Raw genomic sequence first — 23,295 nt, forward strand, 5'->3', positions numbered from 1 at the left:
AATATAGGGGCACTTTACACTTTCTGCCATATAATGCCTCATATGGAGCCATCCTAATTGTGGCTTGATTACTATTATTATAAGCAAAATCCATATAAGGTATGTATTCTTCCCAATTATCATTCATTTCCATTGCACAGGCCTGAGCATATCTTCTAGTGTCTGTATGGTATGTTCTGATTGCCCATCAATCTGTGGTTGAAAAGTAGTACTCAAATTCACTTGTGTCCCTAAGGCTTGCTAAAGACTCTTCCAAAATCTTGATGTGAATCTCGAGTCTCTGTCTGACACAATGCTTACTGGTACTCCATGTAAATGGACTATGTTATCCATATAAAGTTGGGTTAACTTATCCATGGAATAATTGGTCCTGATTAGGATAAAATGAGCGGTTTGGTAAGCCTGTCAACTACCACCCAAATTGCATCCATTCCCTTAGGTGTACAGGGTAGTCCTGTGACAAAATCCATGGTGATCCTATCCCACTTCCACTCCGATATGAGGAGTGGCTGTAGAGTACCATATGGTCGATGCCTTTCTACCTTGAACTTTTGACACACAAGACATTGTGCTACATATAAGGCAATAGTAATCTTCATTGCTAGCCATTAATAGTTTTGTTTAAGATCTTTATACATCTTTGTACTTCCAGGATGAAGTGAGTATTCAGAACTGTGTGCTTCCTTCACAATCTTATCTTGTATCTCCATGTCATCAGGCACATACAACCAGTCTCAAAATAGCAATGCCCCATCATTAGCTACTATGAAGTCAGGATCACTCATTGTCTACTCTTGAATTTGCAGCATGATCCTTTGTAGCTCAGGATCAAATGATTGTTTTGCTATCACCTCTTATCTGATGGATGGATGTACCAGCAAGGTTGACAAGGATATAGTCAACTGCTTAACATCATATGGCTGATGCTTAAGCTCCATTGTTGCTCCTTCGTATAGAAGAATTTCATCCATCAATATCACCTCCTGTATCAATTGTGGACTTACAGCTAAGTACGAAAGTGATATAGTCTGAGCCTTCTGACTTAGAGCGTCAACCACTACATTAGCCTTACCCGAGTGATACTAAATATCACAATCATAGTTCTTCATAAGCTCGAGCCATCTTCTCTACCTCACATTTAAATCTCGTTGGGTGAAGTACTTAAGGCTTTTGTGATCACTGTATATTTCATACTTCTCTTTATACAGGTAATGATGCTAAATTTTCAAGGCAATAATGACCACTGCCAATTCTAAATCATGAGTGTGGTAGCTCTTCTTATACTCCTTGAGTTGCCTAGATGCACATGCCACCACCTTGTTGTGCTGCATGAGAACATAACCCAACCCTATCTTGGATGCATCAGTATAGACTGTCATCCCTTCTATACCATTTGGAATGGTCAATACAGGAGCTGACACTAACCACCTTTTCAACTGTTGGAAGTTTTTTTCACATTCTTCTAACCACTCAAACTTTACACCTTTCCTAGTCAACTTAGTCATTGGCGTCGAAATCTGAGAAAAGTTTTCAATGAAGCACCGGTAGTAGCCTGCTAAGCCCAATAAGCTTCTGATCTCTATTACATTCTTAGGTGCTTCCCACTCTACTACAACTTTTACTTTATCCGGGTCCACCTCAATCCCATTTTCGGACACCACGTGTCCTAGGAATCCTACTTCCTTGAGACAAAATTCACATTTGTTGAATTTGGTATACAACTACTGTTCCTTTAATCTTTGTAACACCATTCTTAAATGTTTTGCATGTTCTTCTTCTGACTTCGAGTAAATTAAGATGTCGTCAATGAAAATGATGACCCACTTATCGAGGACGTCATGAATACCCGATTCATTAAATCCATAAAAGCATCTGATGCATTGGTTAGCCCAAAAGACAGTACTAAGAATTCATAATGACTATATCGGAATCTAAAAGTTGTCGTTGGTATGTCACTGCTCTTAATTTTGAGTTGGTAGTAAGCCGATCTAAGATCAATCTTTGAAAACACTTTAGCACCTTGCAATTGATCAAATAGGTCATCAATGCGTGGCAATGGATACCGATTCTTAATGGTCAACTTGTTCAGTTTCTAGTAATCGATGCACATACGTAGACTACCATCCTTCTTCTTGACAAATAAGACTGGTGCACCCATAGGTGAGACACTTAGGCATATAAACCCCTTTTTCAACAAATCTTCCAACTTTTTATAGCTCTTTTAACTCGATTGGTGCCATTCTATATGGAGTTTTTGACATTGGGGCAGCTCCAGAAATTAAGACAATGGCAAACTCCAGCTCTCTGCCAGGTGGTAGCTGGGTTAGATTATCTGGAAAGACATCAAGGAATTCTTTGACTACCTCCAATTCATCCAGCGGAGTAACCTTCACATCCACATCTAGTATTGATGCAAGGTAGCCCTGACATCCATCTTCTAATAACTTCACTACCTGCAAGGCAAAGATAAAAGTCTTTCTAGGTTGCTTTGATCTTTCAGCTTGATACAGACGTTCTTCTCCATTATCATCATGGTTTTAAGTATCGGTGCGTATCGTGCCGTATCGGCCGATACGTATCCGTATCGGTAGGCATCGACACGATACATACCAATACGCTACGGGGAATTTTGGGCCCCCTTTTACGTATCACTGTATCGTGCGTATCGTACCGTACCGTACCGTATTGGTACCGATACATACAATACTCTACGATACAAACTTTTGAAAATCTAGAAATTCCCGAGAGTATCGGTACGTATCGGTACCGTATCGGTATGTATCGACCGTATCGTGCAGTATCGAGCCGTATCGTACTGTATCGGTACCGTATCGATACGTATCGACTGAAAATATGAAAATTCCCGTGAATGTGCCTTTTATTGTTTGAAACAAACACTTCAAACTCTCACCAATAGTTTTCTATATTTCTCTTCTTTCTTCCCCTTTGATTCACACACCTTTTTGGAGACTCAAATGGTAGATTGAAAGAAACATTGTCGAAGTGAATGGTTCAAAGAAGGAGAAAAACATAGTCCAAGAAGAACCTTGAACTTGAAAGTTGAAAATTTTGAATAGTAAGTTCTTGAATCTTTACTCACTTTTTTCAATTTTAACCTTAGATTTTCAAGTTTTTTTACAAATCTAAGGTTCATCATAGGGGTGTCAACCGGTCGGGTTGGTTCGGTTTCGATCGGGCTTAAAGACTTTCAAAGGCTACACCGTGTCCGCCCATTTAACTAATCGGGCTTAGTTATTGAGGGCATGGTACACTTTATATTCGATCGGTCGGCCTCGGGCTATAATCGGGCCACCTTAATCGGGCTTTAGTCGGGCATTAATTGGGCTACGGACATGTTTAATGTTAAACGTGCTTTAACCGATTTTTAAACGGACCCTCTTTAAAATGTGCTCTTATATTCCGGCCCACTCATGCAAACCCAAAAAAATGACAATAAATTAATAAATGATACAAAATATAACCATTATTTAAAATATGAACATGTTTTTACTTTTTAGTTTTTACTTTCTAATTTGGGGGGTAAAATAGGTATTCTACAATCATTAAAGGGTCAGGCTAGGCCAGTGCACAATAGGCCGGTCTCGATCGGGTGTTAAACGGTCAGTCTCGATCGGACGCGCGACGGTCCAAGTAGCAAAACCAAGACCGACCGTTTATAAACGGGCCGGGCTCAAGCCTGACACGTTTAATAAACGGTCCGGGCTCAAGCTCGACACGTTTAATAAACGGTCTGGACTGGACCGGTCTATAAACGGTCGGTCCCGATCGGTTTAGTCGGTTCGGGCCACGAATTGACACCCCTAGTTCATCATACTTAGAATCACATTTTGTGCATCATTATTACATGAAATCATTGGATTTATAAGGATTTACAAACTTTTTTCAAGAGAAAATGAGGTTTCAATTTATTTCAAATTTCTTAGATCTACTCATGCTCAATAATTAAAAATGTTTAGATTTTTTATATGTTATGTAAAAACAAGTGTTCTACAACTTCCATGGAAAATTTTGATTTTTCTCAAAAAAATATATTTGTCTATCAATACCATACCCTCATCATTTTGAACATTTTCAACTAAATATATTTGTCTATCAATACGATACCCTCCACTTAAGTATTTATGCATTCTACATGTTATATATAACTTTTTTTAACTATTTTTTTATGCAAAAGTGTATAAAAATGTGTTCCCTATCCATTTATGTGCGTATCTTTAGCGTATCTCCGATACGATACGATACCCTCCGATACGTATCTTAATTTTGATCGACCGATACGGTGACCGATACCGATACTTTAATCCTTGATTATCATCCAACACCTGGACTTGTTTCTCGGCACACATCAAATTTGCTCGATGAGCTAATGACCAATCCATGCCCAGAATGACGTCAAAATTGTGCATATTGAACTTGATAAGCTGGGCATCTAGTTTCTCTCCATTAATTTCAACTGAACACAGCCCACACACTTCTCTCAACTGTTCCACCATGTTGGTAGGCTTGCTAACAACTAGCTTGCATTCTAAGGTCTTAGATGGCACATCAAGCTTTATAAAAATCACTTAGATAAAAATGAATGCGATGCTCTGGAATCAAATAGGACATATGCAGGTATACCTGACACAGATAAGACACCTAGCATTGCATTGCATATAAGTATAATAGGTTACTCAAATTTTAATCACTAAGTCTTTTAATTAAAGTGTACCTACTACTACTTCTGTATTGGCTTCAGCCTCCTCAGCTGTTAGGGCATACATCCTTCCTTGAGGCTGGTTTCCTTGAGTCAAGGCAGGTCTATGAACAAGGGGCTGATCAGATGGGGCCGCTGCTGGGTACCAGCAATCCTTGGCGAAGTGCCCGTGTGAATGACAATTAAAACATCAACTTGGCAATGTCTGAACCAGAGCAGGAGCTCTGTGTATTGATCCAGGTGCAGCTGAAGGATGAGGGGGTCTTGGAGTTGTAGACACTACACCAGTGTTAGGGTGGAAAGATATAGTGCTCGGTCCACTAGTCGATCGGGAAAGATAACCCGATGGCCTATGGGGCTGTCTATAGGTAGGACCATAGGAATATGATCCATGAAATCTCTTACTCGGGCTACCCAATTTAGGATATGGGTCTACCCTCTTCCATGTTCCTGGTGTAAGGGATGGTTCTCCCTTCTGCTTATCTTCCATTGTCTTGACTTTTTGCACAATTTATGCATAATCAGTTAAATCCAACACCTCCAGCATTGTACCAATAGATGCTTTCAGTTCCTTAAAAAATTTTTAGGCTTTTACCTCAGCCGACTTCATATGGCGAGGAGCAAAACAAAATAAGCTCTCAAACTATTGCTGATAATCCATAACAGTTTTACTTCCTTGGGTCAATGCCATAAACTCCGCCTCTTTGTGGTCTCTGAAGCTCTTTGGATAGTAATATGACAAGAACAATTCTTTGAATTGTTCCCAAGTAGGCTCAGGGTGAGTTGCCATCAATATAGGCTTGGAAGCTTTCCGCCAAGAATCAGGTTCATTTCTAAGTTGCAACCCTGCACAGATAAGCTTCTGTGCCTCTGTGCACTCTACAATATCAAATACTTTCTCCAAATCTTGGATCCCCTGATCTAGCTCCAATGGGTCATTACCCACTTTGGTGAAGATGGGTGGCATATACTTCTTAAAAGATTCCACCACCTTTGCCGTAGTGGTGGCTAGTGGATGATAAGGTGGATAGTACGGATTAGGGTGGAGGCATCATAAATGGCAGAGCGCCATATGGTGGAACCGGAGGGGTAACTCCTAGTTGATCTTGAAATGTAACCTCAGGCGGTGTTCCTCTAAGTTGTACCCCAACACCTGACCCCACTAGAGGGTCCTGTGGAGTAACCACCCTAGGAGGCTAACCCTATAAAGTAGGGCTCAAGCATTGTTGCATAGTAGCCATAAAGGTTTGTTGCTGAAAGGCCCCTTGCAACTGTTGTATAAATGTCGCCACATCACTAGGAGTGATGACATGTGGGGGACCTGGAATTCCATCCACTGGTGGGCCAACCTGAACTTCTTCCGGATCACAATCCATTTATGGTGGTGGATGTGAGGATTGCCCCATGTGTTGAGGTTCACGAGTAATGAGTGATCGACCACGAGAGGTACCACAGGCACAACCACTGGATCTGGTGCATACTATGGTGTTCTGTACCTCGATTATTCCAAAATATATGCATTGATTGAGTGCCACAACATTTGTATATATATTCATAATCAAATGCATTTTATATCACATGCTACATTGATACACCACACCACATAACCAAACATGCCCACATTAATTATCAATGCATAGTTGGGTTTCCCAACAATGACTAACTACTTGGTGAAACACCCCTATTGGTGTTTAATTAGGGCCCACTAGGCACGGGACACGAAAGACTTAGACCCAAGACACTTTGGCCCAAACCGATGGGCAAGACTGGCAAGCAAAGCCAGGCAAGGGCCCGTTGGTCTCGTCCCAGACCATTTAAAAAGGGGGGTTTTAGAGACCCCATTTTCCCACTTTCTTTTCTTCTTCTTTCTAAACTCAACTAGGGTTATTTGAGGGTCTATTCCAATGCCTCAACCCACGATTCCACTCAATGAATCACCGTTTCAACTCCATTTCATCTCTTCAAATCCATAAGTAAGTTCTCTTTCTCCCTTTCTCTTTGAGAAGGATGTTTTCGGTGTTCTCTCATGGTAGAATCTTAGAATCTCTTCTTTTGTCCCATTTTCTTCCATGGAAAGTTTGTTTCTTGATAATGTGATGACTCATTTATGCTTTTCATGGTTTATTGGCTTTGATTGATCGATTATAGAAAGGAAATCTCAATTTCTTGCCCTAATTTCTCTATTTTAGGGTTTTTCTTCTCATTTTTCTTCTTTTCTTGCAAATATATGGTTCAAACACCATTCTTCAATCTCAATGCATGCACACATTAGTAGGGTGATCATCTCCATTTGCGTGTGCATAAGTTTTCTCTCTTTTGATATACATAACCCCTTTTATTATCAAATCCTTGGAAATTTTGGGGGTTTTCTTTCATTTCTTCACTTTTCTCTTATGAATGAAGGTATCATTTTGCCCATCCTCTATCAACGGCTCATAAAATAGTTTGAATAAATTTCATTGTGGGGATACATGGATTTTCCCTTAAAATTGTCTCCACTTTTACTCATGCGTAATCTCCATTGTCTTCAATCAAATGTTTAGGGATTTCCATCCCTTTTCTTTGATTCAATTGTAACCATTTCCATCATTGTACTTATCACTTCCCTTCAATTTGTAATTTGGGTATTAAGTAGGTTCTCACACTCATCCACTTCCTTATCACAAAATTTTCATTTCCTTCCAAGTTCATTCCTTTAATATCATTGCATTTTGGTATTTATCCCTGCACTTTGGGGTTTTATTATCCATGTCATTTCTCATAGAGTTCATCTCACCCCCCCCCTTTATAAAATAATGCATATCACATTCTTTTCATATCCCCTATTCATTTTACTTACTCATCTCTTTTGTATTTTCAGGATGTCTTCTAGAAAGGGTAAGGAGACTGCCTTCTCCTCCAAAAGGAGGAAGATTACTACCTCCCAAGATTACTATGCCTGGTTCCTCTTCTTCACTGGACCAGCCCATTAGGAACCCCTCTTTCGACCCTACGAACCATGATGAGAGTTTATTCCACAACACTAAGGCAGCCGTTGCTTGATCCATATTCTCTATAAGGCCGGTTATGATGGAGAAGATTGTCGTGATCGATCACTTTAGTGCCTGTCAGATGTTAGAGAGATTAATGGCCTTGGGTTGAGAACCTATGCTCTACCCCGACAGGACCGACACTTCTATTCTAATTTGGAGGTCTCTTTTAGGAATGGGGAGTACTCCCTGACCAACTTGGTGAAGGCAGTAGACATTGTTCTGACTATGGATCTATTAGCGGCAATTCTGGGTATCTCGACTGAGGATGCCCATTTCTACAATCCTCTGAGAATCAAGGCTGTGGGTCTTGGTTTGAGCATTAAGATGCATGAGCACATCTTTAGAACTGTTTGTGGCAACAAGGAGCATCCATTGTCTGAGATAGCGTACAATGCAGATGCCCAAGTATTTGCATGCTTGGCCCAGTTTAACTTGCTCCCCAGAGCGGGTCACAAAAACCAAGTGAGCTTTATGATAGCTTATAATTCCTATTGCATTTTTATGGCCTTGGAAGAGGGTGTTTCCCATCTTTGCCTTCCCTATGTTATGATGAAAATGATGGAATACCACACCACTCATCCTAATGACTCTGGGTTCCCTTATGGAAGATCACTCACCAAGGTCTTCGAGTAATTCCAAGTGGATTTGACGGGTGAGGAAGGGAAATACCCAGCGGAGAAGTTCACTAAAGAGAAGTTGAAGAGGGTGGGGTTGCCAGTGCCAATGGGGGCACCACAGGAGGCTAATAACTATAGGTCAGAAGATATGGAGGCCGAGCATGTAAGCGAGGAGGATGAAGATTATTTCCCTCATTCAGATGAGGAGGAGATAGATGAGGATGAGATCCTTGAGGAGGAGCCCTTAGAGTTTAGGGCTACTAATCCACATTTTAGAGCTCCACCACCTTCAAGTGGGGCTTTTGATTTTCAGAGGTTGATGGACAACATTGGTGCCCTAAAAGCAGGGTAGGATCGGATTTTTGAGCAGGTAGAGGAGAGTGTCGCCCAGGAGTTGGCGATACAGTGTAGACTAGGGAGAATGGAGACTAATTTTCAGACCCTAACAGAGGACCTGGATAAAGTTTCCAAAGGCGTCACCACTGACTTCCGCCGCATGCAAAGGGAGGTGGTCCTGATAAATGACCAATTAGACTTTTTCGACTACCAATTCCATTGCAAGTCACGGCCTAAGCGAAGAAGTTTGTCCTCCACGCCCCAGGATGATCAATGAAGTAACAACCCCTTCTCCACATTCCTTCTTTCCTATCTTTCATTCTAGTTGATGGTGATGATTATGGTACTTTGATGGTTGTACATTTTGGTATACTTTACTATGGCTTGAAACTTGGATGGTACTCTGTGGTGATCTATGAGTTTTGGGTTGTTTTAGTTATTTTAACCTATTCTGTAGTGGTTTGATGGTGACAATGGTTGTCACCCTAACTTATAATTATGTTTATGTATGTGATTTATTAGATACACTTTGTAAAATTTTTAGAAATTCAATATAGCGCCATTATGCTATCAAAATTTTCATTAAATTTTGACTTAATGGTTTATGGAATAGACCCATTGGTCCTTTATTAGTCTATCTAAGTTCTACTCCCATATATGCCATGAAATACAAGTATTTAGACTTTTTCATCTTATTACAGATTTTATTCCTTTAAGGCTTTTATGTTTACCCAACTTCGGGGGTCCTATTATATGACTCTATGGGATCTAACTTATATGTTGTGTGTGGGTAGAGCATCACACTCAAATACCACCGCTTGTCACACCCCATTCCATACAGAACGGGACCGGTGACCGAGTTAACTCTTATTAACCCAAAACCTACCAGGATCATCTGATATAGTAACCACAACATAGCATACACATACACACACTAAGTCAAATAATTTTTGTATTTCAACAAAAGTATTACACATACATACTTGTAAACACCCCAATACTCTTGATACCCTGATTGTATTACATAATAACTTTACATTTGGGCCCGTAGGCATGTTATATACACAAAAAATATAATTTAAACATCTAGAGTACAAAAGGGATAACATTTAAAGTTATAAAAAAGAATCCCAATATGGTATCAATGTTGCTTACCCGTAACACAGCTATCGCATGGGTACTAAGCCTCGTGCCCAAGATCTTCAGGGACCCACCAATCCTCGATTGAAAATTCCATGGTGGGTCCTGGCTCTACCTCTTCAGCCAGATAACCTACGAGATCATCTAAAAATGGTGTGCACGTGGGATGAGCTTACTAGCCCAATAAGTGAAAAGAATGACCAAACAAGTATGCGCAATATAAATGAACTCATATGCGTGCAGTTCATTTTATTATCTTAGTCCACCTAGATAACAATTCTAAGTCATAGGTCATGTGCTACTCACAACCACAGTATGCGTATTCTCTGGGTACAAGCCACAAACACCACCCACGGTATGTCTATAGGGTTACCGGAGAAGGCAAGTCGTAGGTACTAGAAAAGTAAATTGCCGGCCCATGGCGACATTAAAGTAAAATGCTGACCCACAGTGACATTAAACTAAATTTCCAACCCATGACGAAATTAAAGTAAAATTCTGACCCGCAGTGATATTAAATTAAAATCAGTACGATTGGCCCTCTTATTATATCACCAAAGTTGCCGAAAGTCCTAATGATCAGTCGAACGTACTTCTAATCGCTACCGTTGGTCCACAACCTCGGGCTTCCCCCAGTGATATACCCAACACCTAAACCCCTCCTGGGAAGTGTCATAGCATAGGAATATGTCATTCCTAACCGCATGCTCCTATGTGAGATAGCACGACTCCATAGTGCCACCACGTCCCATTCCACGGGCCCAATGCATTAGTGTCTAAGTCAACTATGGCATCTAATCTAGTAGAGCATCATATTCAATAATTTAAAGTCATCTATTTCATATCACAAAGCAAGAATAGGCGTTTAACAATTAAAGATATCAGCATGTCAAGTCATAAGTGAATTTCATAATGCACACATCAATGCATGCAAATGGCACACTTGGATGACTAGTCTATAGCAATAATGAAATGATGCCATGGATAGTCTATAACCAGAATGACATGATGTAATGTCCTCTTTCCACTTACCTAATTGTGTATGAAGATCACCATTGGTATGAGGAAGATCCGACATGCGATGACACGAGTTTCTAGTACAACCTATCACAAAAAGAGTTGGGTTTAGTATGTCTCCATTTTAGGGTCATATCCAATGAGGTATGATGATCCCAATGTGTTTAGAATCACTAAAAAAGGATACCTGACAAATTTGGGCCCAATCGGGACCCAAGAAGTCGGATTGGTTGGTCAACCAGTGGGCAAGGCACCCACCTGTCCATGCTCACCGCTCGACGCTCGATGCTCGACTCAGGGACTCTGCCTAGACCAACGGGCTAGGGGCATTGGGCCAAGTCACCCACAGGTCTTTCTCACCTGTCGAGTAAGTAGATCTGCTTGGATTGGCCAGCCAAGAGCTGCGGGCCAGGTCACCCACTGGTCTTTCTCGTTGGTCGAACCAGTAGCCTACCTAGGATAGGCAGGCGCTGGATTGGTGGGTCCAATCATTCCCAGGCACCCACCAATTAGAACTAGGATTTTTTATGTTCTCTTCCATTCTTCATCCCACTTTAAACCACCATGGGTCGATTCGGCTGCATTTCCCACAAATCTAAGGCTCCAAATCATAATTCCAACCTAAATCTAAGGTCTAACTTAGGGTTTCACAAGGGTTTAAGGAATATGGACTTTACTCACCTCAAATCAAGATCTTGAGATGAGGGTCACTAATCCGGTGTCGGATTCAAGAGATCTGACCCCGGTGACACAATGATCATCTTCTTCCCCATTTCTTCCTCCTTCCTCTCTCCTCTTTCTTCTTTTTCTCTCTCTTCTTTACTTTTCTCACCCACCGTGTAAAACAATAAATGAGGTGAAAGAAGGTAATAAATGTTATTTATAGTGGGGTCAAAATATCTAATGACCAGAGTGGTAGGTCACATTGGTAGGTCTAACCCACCTATTACCACCCATTAGTCAGCCAATACTTAGCCCAAACATTGGGATTTTTGGATGGGGCTCGACCCCAACACGTATTTCACTCCTGATAATTGATTAACATGGGTACTTAGTATAAAATATGGCTATGTACCTTTGTTGTGCTTACATGGCCTCATGATAGGTACAAGTGCTCGGCTTGGGTATGCTGACTTCACTAGGCGCTGACTCCAACTCATTTGACTAACCTGAGTTCAGAGTCACCCTTGCCACCATGCTCCATAAGGTACTCGACTCGGCTCGCTCGGGTTCAGTTCTTGCAAGACCAAGCCGAACCAACTGGGTAATTTAACTGGGTTTAGAAAGTAGGGTATCACAAAAGCAATTCAAGAGATGCCCATGCCCCATACTGAGAAGGAAATACAAGAACTCTTGGGGCATATTCAATATATTAGTCGGTTCATGGCTCAGTTGACTAAAATCTATGAGCCAATCTTCAATTTGCTAAAGATGGATCAACCAAAGGAGTGGAATGACCAATGCCAACAAGCTTTTGATAAGATAAAAGGATATCTGATAAATCTGCCAGTATTGACACCTCCAATTGAAGGAAAGCCACTTCTATTGTACTTATTGGTTGGGGAGAATTCCATGGGCTCCTTGCTATCTCAAAAGAAGATAGAGAAGGGAGTGGAGCATGCCATATACTACCTCAGCAAGAAGTTTCTAGAATATGAGATCCGGTATACATCTTTAGAAAGAACTTGTGTAGCACTAGTTTGGGAAACAAAAGGCTAACTCACTACATGGTAGCATATACTGTCTAGTTGATTTCAAGAAAGGACCTGATCAAGTATCTGTTTGAAAAACTAGTTCTCATAGGAAGGATGGCCCGATGGTTGCTGTTGCTATCAGAATTTGACATCACATATGTCACTCAAAAATCCATCAAGGGGCAAGTGATTGCCGATCATTTGGCTACTCAACCTAAGGTGGGCAGAAGAGTCTTGAATGATGACTTCGTAGATGAAGAAATCACAACAGTCAAAGAAGAAGGTGCATCCGATGAATGGCAGTTATACTTTGATGGGACATCCAACCAGAAGGGGTGTGGTGCAGGAATACTACTAGTCACACCAGATGGCCTCTATGTGCCATCTTCCTTCCGTCTAGATTTCCCTTGCACCAACAACATTGCTGAGTATGAAGCCTGGGCCTGGGCCTTGGGGTTGGAAGTAGCCCTCATCATTGGGGTGAAGAAGATCAAGGTGTACGAAGATTCAACCACTGTTATATGTCAAACACAGGGAAAATGGAAGACTAAAGATGAAAAGTTGAAGCCATACCAAGAACATTTAGAATAGGTGATTGGGCACTTTAAGAGGATATCTTTCGAATACTTCTGAAGGGATAGCAACCGATTTGCAGAAGCCCTTGCAACTTTGGCCTCCATGGTAGAATGCAACCCTATAGCCTGGATCCACCCATTTCTAGTGGAATAAAGAAGCAAATCCATCTACTAGAATACAGTGAACTCCCTCACTATAGACGGAAGGTCTTGGTTTGCTCACATAGTAGACTTCATCAGAGAAAGGAAGTATCCGATTGAAGCGATAGATGGGGAAAAGAAGTTTCTACGAAGATATGCCACCTAATTCATCCTACAAGGTGACCTGTTATACAAAAGATCTAATGACGGGATACAATTATTGTGCATAGATGAAGATCAAGTCAAAACAATCATGGAGGAAGTTCATTAAGGTCTTCGCGGGACCTAATATGAATGCCAAAATGTTAGCTAAGAAGGTTCTCAGACTCGGATACTATTGGAATACCTTGGAATCAGATTGTGTAGACTTTGTCAAGAAGTGTCACAAATGTCAGATATTTGCTAATATCATATATATTCCACCCATAGAATTGCATTCACTCATTTTACCCTGGCCCTTCTCAACGTGGGGCTTTGATGTCATAAGAAAGATCAATTCCAAAACATCTAATGGACACGAGTTCATCCTGGTGGCCATTGATTACTTTACCAAGTGGTGGAAGCTCAGTTATATATAGTACTCACATATGCTAAAGTGGCGAAGTTCATCTAAGAAAACATCATTTGCCGGTATAGAGTACCCCAAGAACTGATTTTGGATTAAGGATCCCACTTTTGGGGCAAGGGTGATAGAATCTGCACAAAGTTTGGCATCAAGAGGCATCGGTCCACCTGCTACAGGCCACAAACCAATGGAGCAGTGGAGGCAGCTAACAAGAATATCAAGGTCATTCTTTAAAAAAATGGCTGAGACTCAAGGATTGGGCAGAAAAGTTACCACTTGCTTTGTGGGCATATCAGACTTCTATATGATCTTCAACCAGCGTAACTCCCTTTTCCCTAGTGTACGGAGTGGAAGCGGTGCTACCAATAGAGATCCTAGTACCATCCCTCAGGGTACTTTTGGATAATCAGTTACCTCGAAGGAGAGTGGGTGAAGGCCAGGCATAACGGGCTTAATTTTTTGGATGAAAGATAGACGAAGGCCATGGATAATTTGAGAAAGTATCAACTAAGGATGGCTAGAGAATTCAACAAGAATTTAAAGCCCCGACATATAGGAGAAGGAGAGCTGGTACTCTAAGAGCAAAGGGCTCCCATTCATGACCCAAGAGGCAAGTTCAGGCCAAACTAGAGTGGCCCATTCACTGTCAAAGAAATCCTTCTAGGCAGGCTATGAGACTCAAGGATCTCAATGGCGAAGAAGTTTCTAGACTAGTTAACATGTACCAACTCAAAAGATATTCTGTATGATAGGGTGCACCACCCAAACTACACCAGACATGATTCCTCTCAAGGGATACGTAGGGCAACTTGACATGTGCAAGTGCAGTCTCAACAACCTTTATGTAATTGGAAGAGTCCCAAATTAATAATCATGGTACCTAAAAGATCATCAAAGTTTGTCTCCCTAAGAATCGCCACTTGGCATATTTGACCGTTGGGTATCTGTCATCCATGCATGGTTCTTTTAATCATTACCTAGAATTGAATCTCTAAAGATCACCACCCAGCACCAATGGTCAAGATTAGTCCATTCCCCACCTTTGATCGGTTCCACCCCCCCCAAAAAAAAAAAAAAACAAAGAGAGAACTCAATGCAACAGTGGTAAAAGTTTGGTAGTATCAGTAGTCAATGAGTAATACTTTGAAAAACTATTCCCCATTTGTTGCAGGAAAATCATGGACTCTTTGGATGTGACATTAAGAAAGTGGACCTTGGACATAAACATTGAAGCACCGACTGCTGGAATCTGTGAACATGTTGGTGCTCGATTGGATTGGGATCACAACTTACTTTGGCAAGTACCTCAATATTAGGATGCCAACCTCTATGTGTTTCGATTCGGAACGGTCGAGGTTTGCCCAACCCTGGAGGAATTTTAGGACTGCATGCTCTCTCCCCCCAAAGGAAGATTGATTCAACCATCATTGAAGAAAGACTACTCAGAAGAAATTCAAAGCTTCTTTAGATGGGACAAGGAGGAAATGAAGTAATTTTTCAGATATGGGAAGATCGACATTTTGAAGGTGGCCAGGATCTTCATCAAGTACTTGCCATTAGGAGGAATCCACCGGCAGTAGTCACAGGATGCCTATCTATTTTTCATGTTGGCTCTGTACATTTTTTAAACTCTAAGATGTGGGGCATTGCCTATCCTTATAGAGGTGTTAGGACAGTTGAAAGAAGGATGAGCCATCATCCCCACAGTTCTCGCAGAAACTCTTAAGGGATTCGATGACATGACCCTTGGTCACAAGTTTGGGATCGATCAATATCGAGGGAGTCCTGCTATCTTTCAAGTCTAGTTACTTGAAAAGCTGAAGCTGGTCGAGCCTTTGAACAGTTGTCGACTCAAGGCTTTCCCACTAGCAGGACAAGAGGGAAATTCCGAAGTTCGAACTCATCAGTGATTGGGAAGAATATCTATAAGGAAGAATGGTTCAAGACATCAGGTGGAAGTGCCTCTAGTGGCCCCAAGATGGTTTCTTGATGAGGACGCCAGCATGCAACTATGTCAGGTTGATGGGTCTGACTCACACATATTTTTATTTGCTGACTTATATTAGCCGACAGTATGAACTAAAGTCAGAAGACCCAGAAGATTTGGTGAACTTCTATCCACCCCAAGTTGTAGCCCATCTTTCTTGTCTTTCGTCTCAGGTTTAAGCGAGTCATTTCCCACTTTGATGTAATTCACTGACTTATTTAATGAGGTCTTATTCAGACTTTAGCATTGTTTCGGTTATCCTAATGGAATCTTGGAATGTGGAATTAGTCATGTTCCATAATTTAAACCCTTAAAAAAAGATTTGGTCCCTAAAACCAAGTTTTCATTTCAAAAATAAATTCCAAGATTGGCAGTATAATGTAAGAAAGAAAATGACAAGATAACAAGATGAAAGGGGGGGAGAAGAAAAAGAAAAAAACATATATGTTTCTCAATGCGCAGGAACGAACAAGGAAAGAAAGATCTTAAGAGTTGCTGCATCGTGATCTGAATCAAGGTCATCCACCGGAATCATCACATCGCCTACAACCATGACATCATACCGCACCTATAGATTCAACAACTACTTCTCAAGGTCAGTGATCCGCACCCCCTGGGAGACATAAAGAAGCAGTCAGGATAAGAGGCAGGAATGAAAAAATCCAAGCAAAAGGAGAAAATGGCACCATAGAATGTGTTAGCTCTGTCTCCATGAACAGCTCTGAGCACAGACCCTGGTGCATGTGGAGAATCTTGGCATAGGCCTTTGGGGATATCTGAGGAGAGAAGTACATCATCAAAAAAAAAAAAAGAAAAAAAAGAGAGATGGGGGTGATTGAGACTCACGCTGTCATATTGTATGGGGAGACCAAGAGAAGCATCCTGGTCCACCCTCCTCTCCAGCACCCTCGGGGTTGGCCCAATCAGGATAGGACCAAACTGGAAACCCTAGGAATGGCAGGTGGCCATGTTGTGAGAAGGTCTACCCGTAGCCGAAGGAGCAGCAATATCTAGCCATAACCGAGTGGGAAGAGGAACCATGTCACGAGTCCTCCACTACAAAGACATATATAAGAGTGAGGAAATAAAAGATTCAAGAAAAATAGGAGAGTAATAGGGAAGGATACATACCATGGGGCCCTCTAGGGTTAGGGTGATGCAAACTGTCTCCGTATCTAGGAAGGCATCATAGTCCCCTGACAAGTGCAAGAAGTTTTCTTCCCACACCCCCTCAGCCAACTTCTTGGCCTCGCCCTTATGAACATCCTTCGAATAGTGCATGGTAGCAGGAGGAATACAAGGGACGATGCATTGGTCTGCATCTGAACACTGAGCAATGAACTGCTCCCCCAGATACGAAGCCCTACTATCGGGACCTCAGAACAATACCCTTATACAAGTCAGGGCGATAACTTGCTTCAGCTGCACCTCATCAGGGAACTCAACCGGCTGAAAGGGCTTACAGTCAACTTGCACAAGTAAAAGGGTGGGCATAGTACAAAACAAATGGGAAAACTCAGAAGTAAGCAAGACTTAGCATCACTATGTTGTTCAAGAGAGAACGAGCACTGGAACCCTCAGTGTGATGGGTCACTCCTTCAAAACATGGCTGTCCTCCCATCTGCTGGATGCTGAGAAGAAGATTTTGTCGGCATTATGCAGCTCTGAGCACATGAACCCCAGGTGCTCAGCAAAGTATACCAATTCTTGTTGGTTAGCTTATTAAGCTCCTGGTAGTCAATGCACAACCTCATACTTCCATCTTTCTTCTTGACGAACAATACCGGTGCTTCCCATGGAGACACACTAGGTCTAATGAATCCTTTCTTCAAAAGGTCCTGAAGTTGCACCTGTAATTCTTTTAACTCTGTGGGGGCCATGCGGTAAGGGGCTTTTGACACAGGTGCTTAGTCGGGGAGTAGGTCTATAGCAAACTCTGTCTCTCGGTCAGGGGGAAAACTTGTCAAATCATCCAGAAATACATCGAAAAACTCCCTCACCACATCAAGCTCGGTCAATGGCCTAATCTCTATCTCAGTATCCATCACAGATGCTAAGTAGCATTGACACCCTTTATCTAGCAACTTCTTCATCTGGAGTGCATTTAGAATAACCTTCTTAGGTTTATTGGGCTTATCCCCTTGGAACACAAACTCATCATCATCACGAGGTCTGAAAATGATAGTCTTCTCTACACATAGCACATTGGATCTGTATGTGGATAACCAGTCCATTCCTAGAATCACGTCAAAGTCGGTCAAATGAACATTCAACTCATGTCCACCTATGGTCACTGGACAAGGCTCATATACATAGTTTAAACCTACTACACTTCCTGTAGGGGTACTCACTACCAAACACTGCGTCAATCCTTTGGGTGGTATTCCCATTTTCTTTGTGAATGCCAGTGACACAAACGAATGCGAGGCTCCTGAGTCAAATAACATATGTGCAGGCAATAATGATATCAATAATATACCTATCACTACACAGGGTGCAGCCTTTGCATCTTCTGTGATCATGAAAAACACTTTGCCCTGTGATCTCTGGCCCTATGGGGGCTGTGCTGGTCTAGGTGCTGCATAGGTCTATTGGGGTCTAGGTGGTATAGTGTATGGTGCATCACCTGGCCTCTGGTGGGGGCATGTCCTCGCTAGGTGGCCCAGCTAATCACAATGAAAACACCTTGGGCTCGATCCTATAGACTGAGATACAACACTAGAATGGGAAGACTGGGAAGTCTGACTAGCTTCGGGCTTTCTAAATTATACCAGAGTTGGGTTGATATAAGGCACTCGAAAGGATTTGCCACCTCCCCTAGAATCAGTAGACCCCATAGGCATCTTTCCCATTCCCTGTTGGGCTGAGAAGTTTTCTCTATGTCGATCTTCAATAGATTTGGCCACTTGGACCACCTCAGCATAAGTCTGTAGTTTCAACCCAATTATGGAAAATCCAATACCTGGCCTCAACCCTTTCTCAAACTTCTTAGCTTGAGCCCTATCACTTTGGAGATGTCCAGGAGCAAAATGGAATAGCTTCTCAAAATGTTGTTGATACTCGAGCACAGACCGGGAACCTTGTACCAACTAGGAGAACTCACTCTCTCTCCTATCCTGGAAGCTTTTTAGAAAATATTTCTCAAAGAAGGCCCCTTTGAAGTCTGAACAAGTAGGGTTTAGGTTACTCCCCCTCAGAATGGGCTTTGCACTCCACCAATCATCAGTCGCATTTTACAGCTGATATCCCGCACACAAAATTTTCTCCTCATCAGTGCAGCCCATTAGTCTAAACACCTTTTCCATACCACCAATCCATCTTGATGGATACAAAGGATCTTAGCCCATCTTTGAGAAGCATGGAGGCCTAAGCCATTGAGATTTCTCTATCATCTTTGTTAGGTTTGTCTAGCCCTCTATGTGTGCCTGGGCTTGTTCTGGTGTCTGGTTTTGTACATGCCCATGTACATTTTGCTGCTCAAGCCCATACACCTGCGCCCCACCTAATGTTTGAAGGGTAGCTGATCCAACGGGTACCGAAATGTGTGTCGATGGAGTAGGAGTTGTAGGCAGTGCATTATGGGCTTCCATTATCGCTCGGATCCTATTATTAATCCTAGCCATAAAATAATTCTATCTTTCCTCAATTCCCCACATCATGTTATCCATGATGGATGCCACATCATGAGCAGTAAGCACCAGCGGAGCCGGTGGTGTATTACGGGGTCTACCTCGATTCCATGTAGGGGATGCGGGAGGTGATGGGTGTGATAGGGATTAGGACCGAGTGTTTGGGCGTGACATGACTCCTACGGAGGAATCCGATTAATTCACATGCATATACAAGGTTGCATGTAATTGGAACCCATGCATACAAAGTGGGTCCCTGTTTGAGATTTTAAATGTAACCGCAAACGTGCGAATCAGTGTATCTACGGGTCAAACACAAGGAGAGCAGCCACGTTATTTTTTTTACTTCTTTTAATAATGCGAAAGTGAACCGATTAATGGTTGTGATCTAATTATAATTACCATCCTAAACATATGTATCTAAAATAATGTCCTAACCATTCATTATCTAAGAATTTAAAGACGCAAGCCACGCAATTACGATTAAATAAATAAATAACTGAAAATAAACAACCCACGTAATTAAAAAAAAAAATTAAAGAAAAAAATGCTGAAATAAAAATTAAAGTAAAAGAAAGGGGATAAAGCTAGAGAGAGACTCACAAGTAGGTTTCTCTACTTTGCCCGAGGGATGCATCATAATATGAGCTTCCCTACTTGACCAGAGAGTCACTCTTATAAGGGTTACTCTACTTGGGTTTAGGGAAAGGGGGAAAATTAAAATAAAAACAATAAATTGATGGTTCTATGGCTAGGAGGGGCAAAGTCAACATATACACTGGCCATGAACCTTGGGGGAAAGGGATAGCAATAATATAACGACTGAAATTAAAATCCTAAATTAAGAAAGAAATGGTAGTCAGAAGAGGGAATGAGAGGGGGGAGAGAAGACTATTGAGGGAGCCTATTTACTTGAACTTCAACCCTTGAACTGAAAACTTGATCGATTTGAGATACTACCAATACTAAAAACCAGATCTGGAATAAACCAAATCTGAAATTTCTAGTACTAGAGAAAACAAATCTAAAGAAAAAAAAATGGAACTTGAAAGACATGCTTCATAGCTTGTTCCTGTTACCTAGAACTAAGCCTAGAACTAAAACTTGAAAATTACAACTTCAATTAGTTAAACAATAAAAATAAAAAATTAAATAAAAAACAAAAGTGCTTGCATTAATTGAATAAAAAGAACTTACAAAAATGTTTAAAGCATAAACCTAGAACTAGAGCTAGAGAAAGAGATAGAGCAACTAAAAAAAAAAACCTAGAAGAAGAATGAAGTGTCTTCCCTCCTCTTACATGAGTTGTATTTATAGGCAATGGGGAGGTAGGGTAACAAATTTCTCTTTCCTAAAAGTGAGAAACCAACAATTGGTAGTGAGATCTTTTGAGACCAAAAGTGCTAAGGTGGAGGAGAGAGAAGAGAGAAATAAACTTGGAGAAATTTTCAAAACTTTTTTTTGTTATTTTCTTTCTTTTTTTTATTTATTTATTTGTCTCTTCTTTTTCTCCCTCCAATGGATGATTTTCCTTCTTGCTTTGTGTGATTTGGACAATCCTTTGGTGATGATGTGGAGGAGAGAGAAGATTTGGACAAGATTTATTTCTCCAACTTGAGACTTCCTAGTGAGCAAAGAAATTTTGCACACTATATCTCACCAACTACACTAGGTAGTTGTTGTTGGAGAGATATCACGTCCAATAATACTTAAAGCCTCTAAAATACAAAACTTGTAAAAAAAAAAAAAAAAAAAGTAAAACCTAAGGTAGTTCTATTCTAAATATATAAAATGTATGTTTTATTACCCTAGATTTCACACATAAATGTGCTCATCAGAATTTTCCCACACTTAGATTTTGCTAATTCTCGAGCAAAACAAAAAGAAAAAGAATAAAAATAAAAATCCTAACTCACTTTCGTAGGAATCACGGTTGCACTTAGCATGTGCAACAAGCCTTTAAACCCCTAGGTCACCCCTAGTGGACGAGTTGTGTCTCGTGGGTGTTTGCAATGAATATACACCCAAAATTCAGAATAAACAAATCCCAACCTTGGCTAAAGGTAAGGCTCATACCGATCCGGAGCAAAGATAATTTCTCTTACAAGGGACCCCCACACTTGAACTTTTATTACCCTTTATCAATTCCAGGCACTAGCATATTTCTTAATTTAGAACTCACCTCGTCTCTTCCAAAACATCCTTATCTTAAGGTAAAACCACTTGTGAAGAAATAGGGAACCAATGACTAAGGCATTGGAGTGTTTTTTATCAAAATATATTACTAAGTATTAATGACATTTACACATTTTTTCTCATTTTTTTTTTTTTTTTGCTTAAAATCTATTGTACTCCACTACTTTTGGCCTGAATGACATGGTGGAGCAAACACCAGACACCCAAGTTACTATGTAGCTTCGCTTTTTATATATGCCCACAAAGACAGTGATGCTAGAGTTCCTTCAGAAGTTTCCTCCCAAGGAATTTCGATCAAGACACCACGCTTCCTGAGGCCCAATGCCCTGTCTAGTTCCAAGGGAATCAACTCTTATTCTTCTTTATACCACATTTCACATTTCATTTAAAATTGTGCATTTGTCAACTCATGCCAAATTAAAAAGAATATCTCAACTCCAAATCAAAAGTACAAGGAACCCATAGACTTACATATAGTCCAACACCATAAAATAGGGGTCTCTTATTTTTTCAGAAGAAAGTCCCATCTTAAGACACAGGCTTGTTTCTTTCTTCTCAACAGGGTTTTTAGACGTTCAAAATTGGTATCTTAGTCAAAACTTTTATTTTCATACATCAAGCAACCGAATGGTATGATCATTAGCCAAAAGCCAAAGTAGGACTTCATCCTTCAGCAAGCTCAGAAAAAACGAAAAGAAAAACAAATAAAACAAAGTGGAAAAAGCAGAAACTGGTTTCCCTCCCCCACGCTTAAGTTATGCAATGTCCTCAATGCATGGAAAGAATTAAAAACGAAGACAATGCAAGGGGGTCATACCTGATTAAAAGTTAGTCATCAGTGTAAAGAGGTTCATGGAGATTCATGACCTCTTCACTACCAGTATTAGGAAACTCAAGGAATGGTTTTAAACGCTGACCATTAACCTTCGAAATTACCCTTGTTCCTGGATTCAGAATCTCCACAGCCCCATGGGGATATATATTATGGACAATAAACGGGCCATCCCATCAAGATCTAAGCTTACCTGGGAAAAGATGCAATCGAGAGTTATACAATAAGACCTTATCACTAATTGTAAAAGATTTACGTAGAATGTGCTTATCATGGAAAGCTTTGGTCTTTTCCTTGTAAATCCTAAAACTTTCATAGGTTTCATTCCTAAGTTCCTCTAACTCAGATAGTTGGAGCCTACGATGAATTCCCGCATCAGACAAATCAAAGTTGAGCTTCTTGATGGCCTAAAAGGCCTTATGCTCTAACTCAACTGGTAAGTGATAAGCTTTTCCACACACCAAACTGTAGGGAGACTGACTAAAGTCAGTATTAAATGCAGTCCGATGGGCCCACAAGGCATCAATGAGCCTAAGGGACCAATCCTTACGGTTGGGATTAACAGTTTCTCCAAGATTTGTTTGATTTGCCTATTAGACACCTCCACTTGGCCACTAGTTTAGGGGTGATAAGGGGTAGATAACTTATTGGTGATCCCATACTTTTTTATTAGGGCCTCAAAAGACTGATTATAAAAATGAGTACCCCTATCACTAATTATTGCACGTGGTGCATCAAAGTGAAAAAAAAATTCTCTTTTAGAAACTGGACCACCACTTTGTGGTCATTAGTTTTACAGGGTATGACTTCTATCCAT

At 40.9% G+C, this 23,295-nt stretch overlaps 1 pseudogene; it reads right to left on the reverse strand.

The window, feature by feature from the left end:
• LOC122068631 overlaps positions 1-938 on the reverse strand; it is a 59,484-nt pseudogene extending 58,546 nt beyond the window's left edge.
• Positions 939-23,295: the final 22,357 nt, after the last annotated feature.

Source organism: Macadamia integrifolia, unplaced genomic scaffold (genome assembly GCF_013358625.1).
Source record: "Macadamia integrifolia cultivar HAES 741 unplaced genomic scaffold, SCU_Mint_v3 scaffold448, whole genome shotgun sequence".
NCBI classification, from domain to species: domain Eukaryota; kingdom Viridiplantae; phylum Streptophyta; class Magnoliopsida; order Proteales; family Proteaceae; genus Macadamia; species Macadamia integrifolia.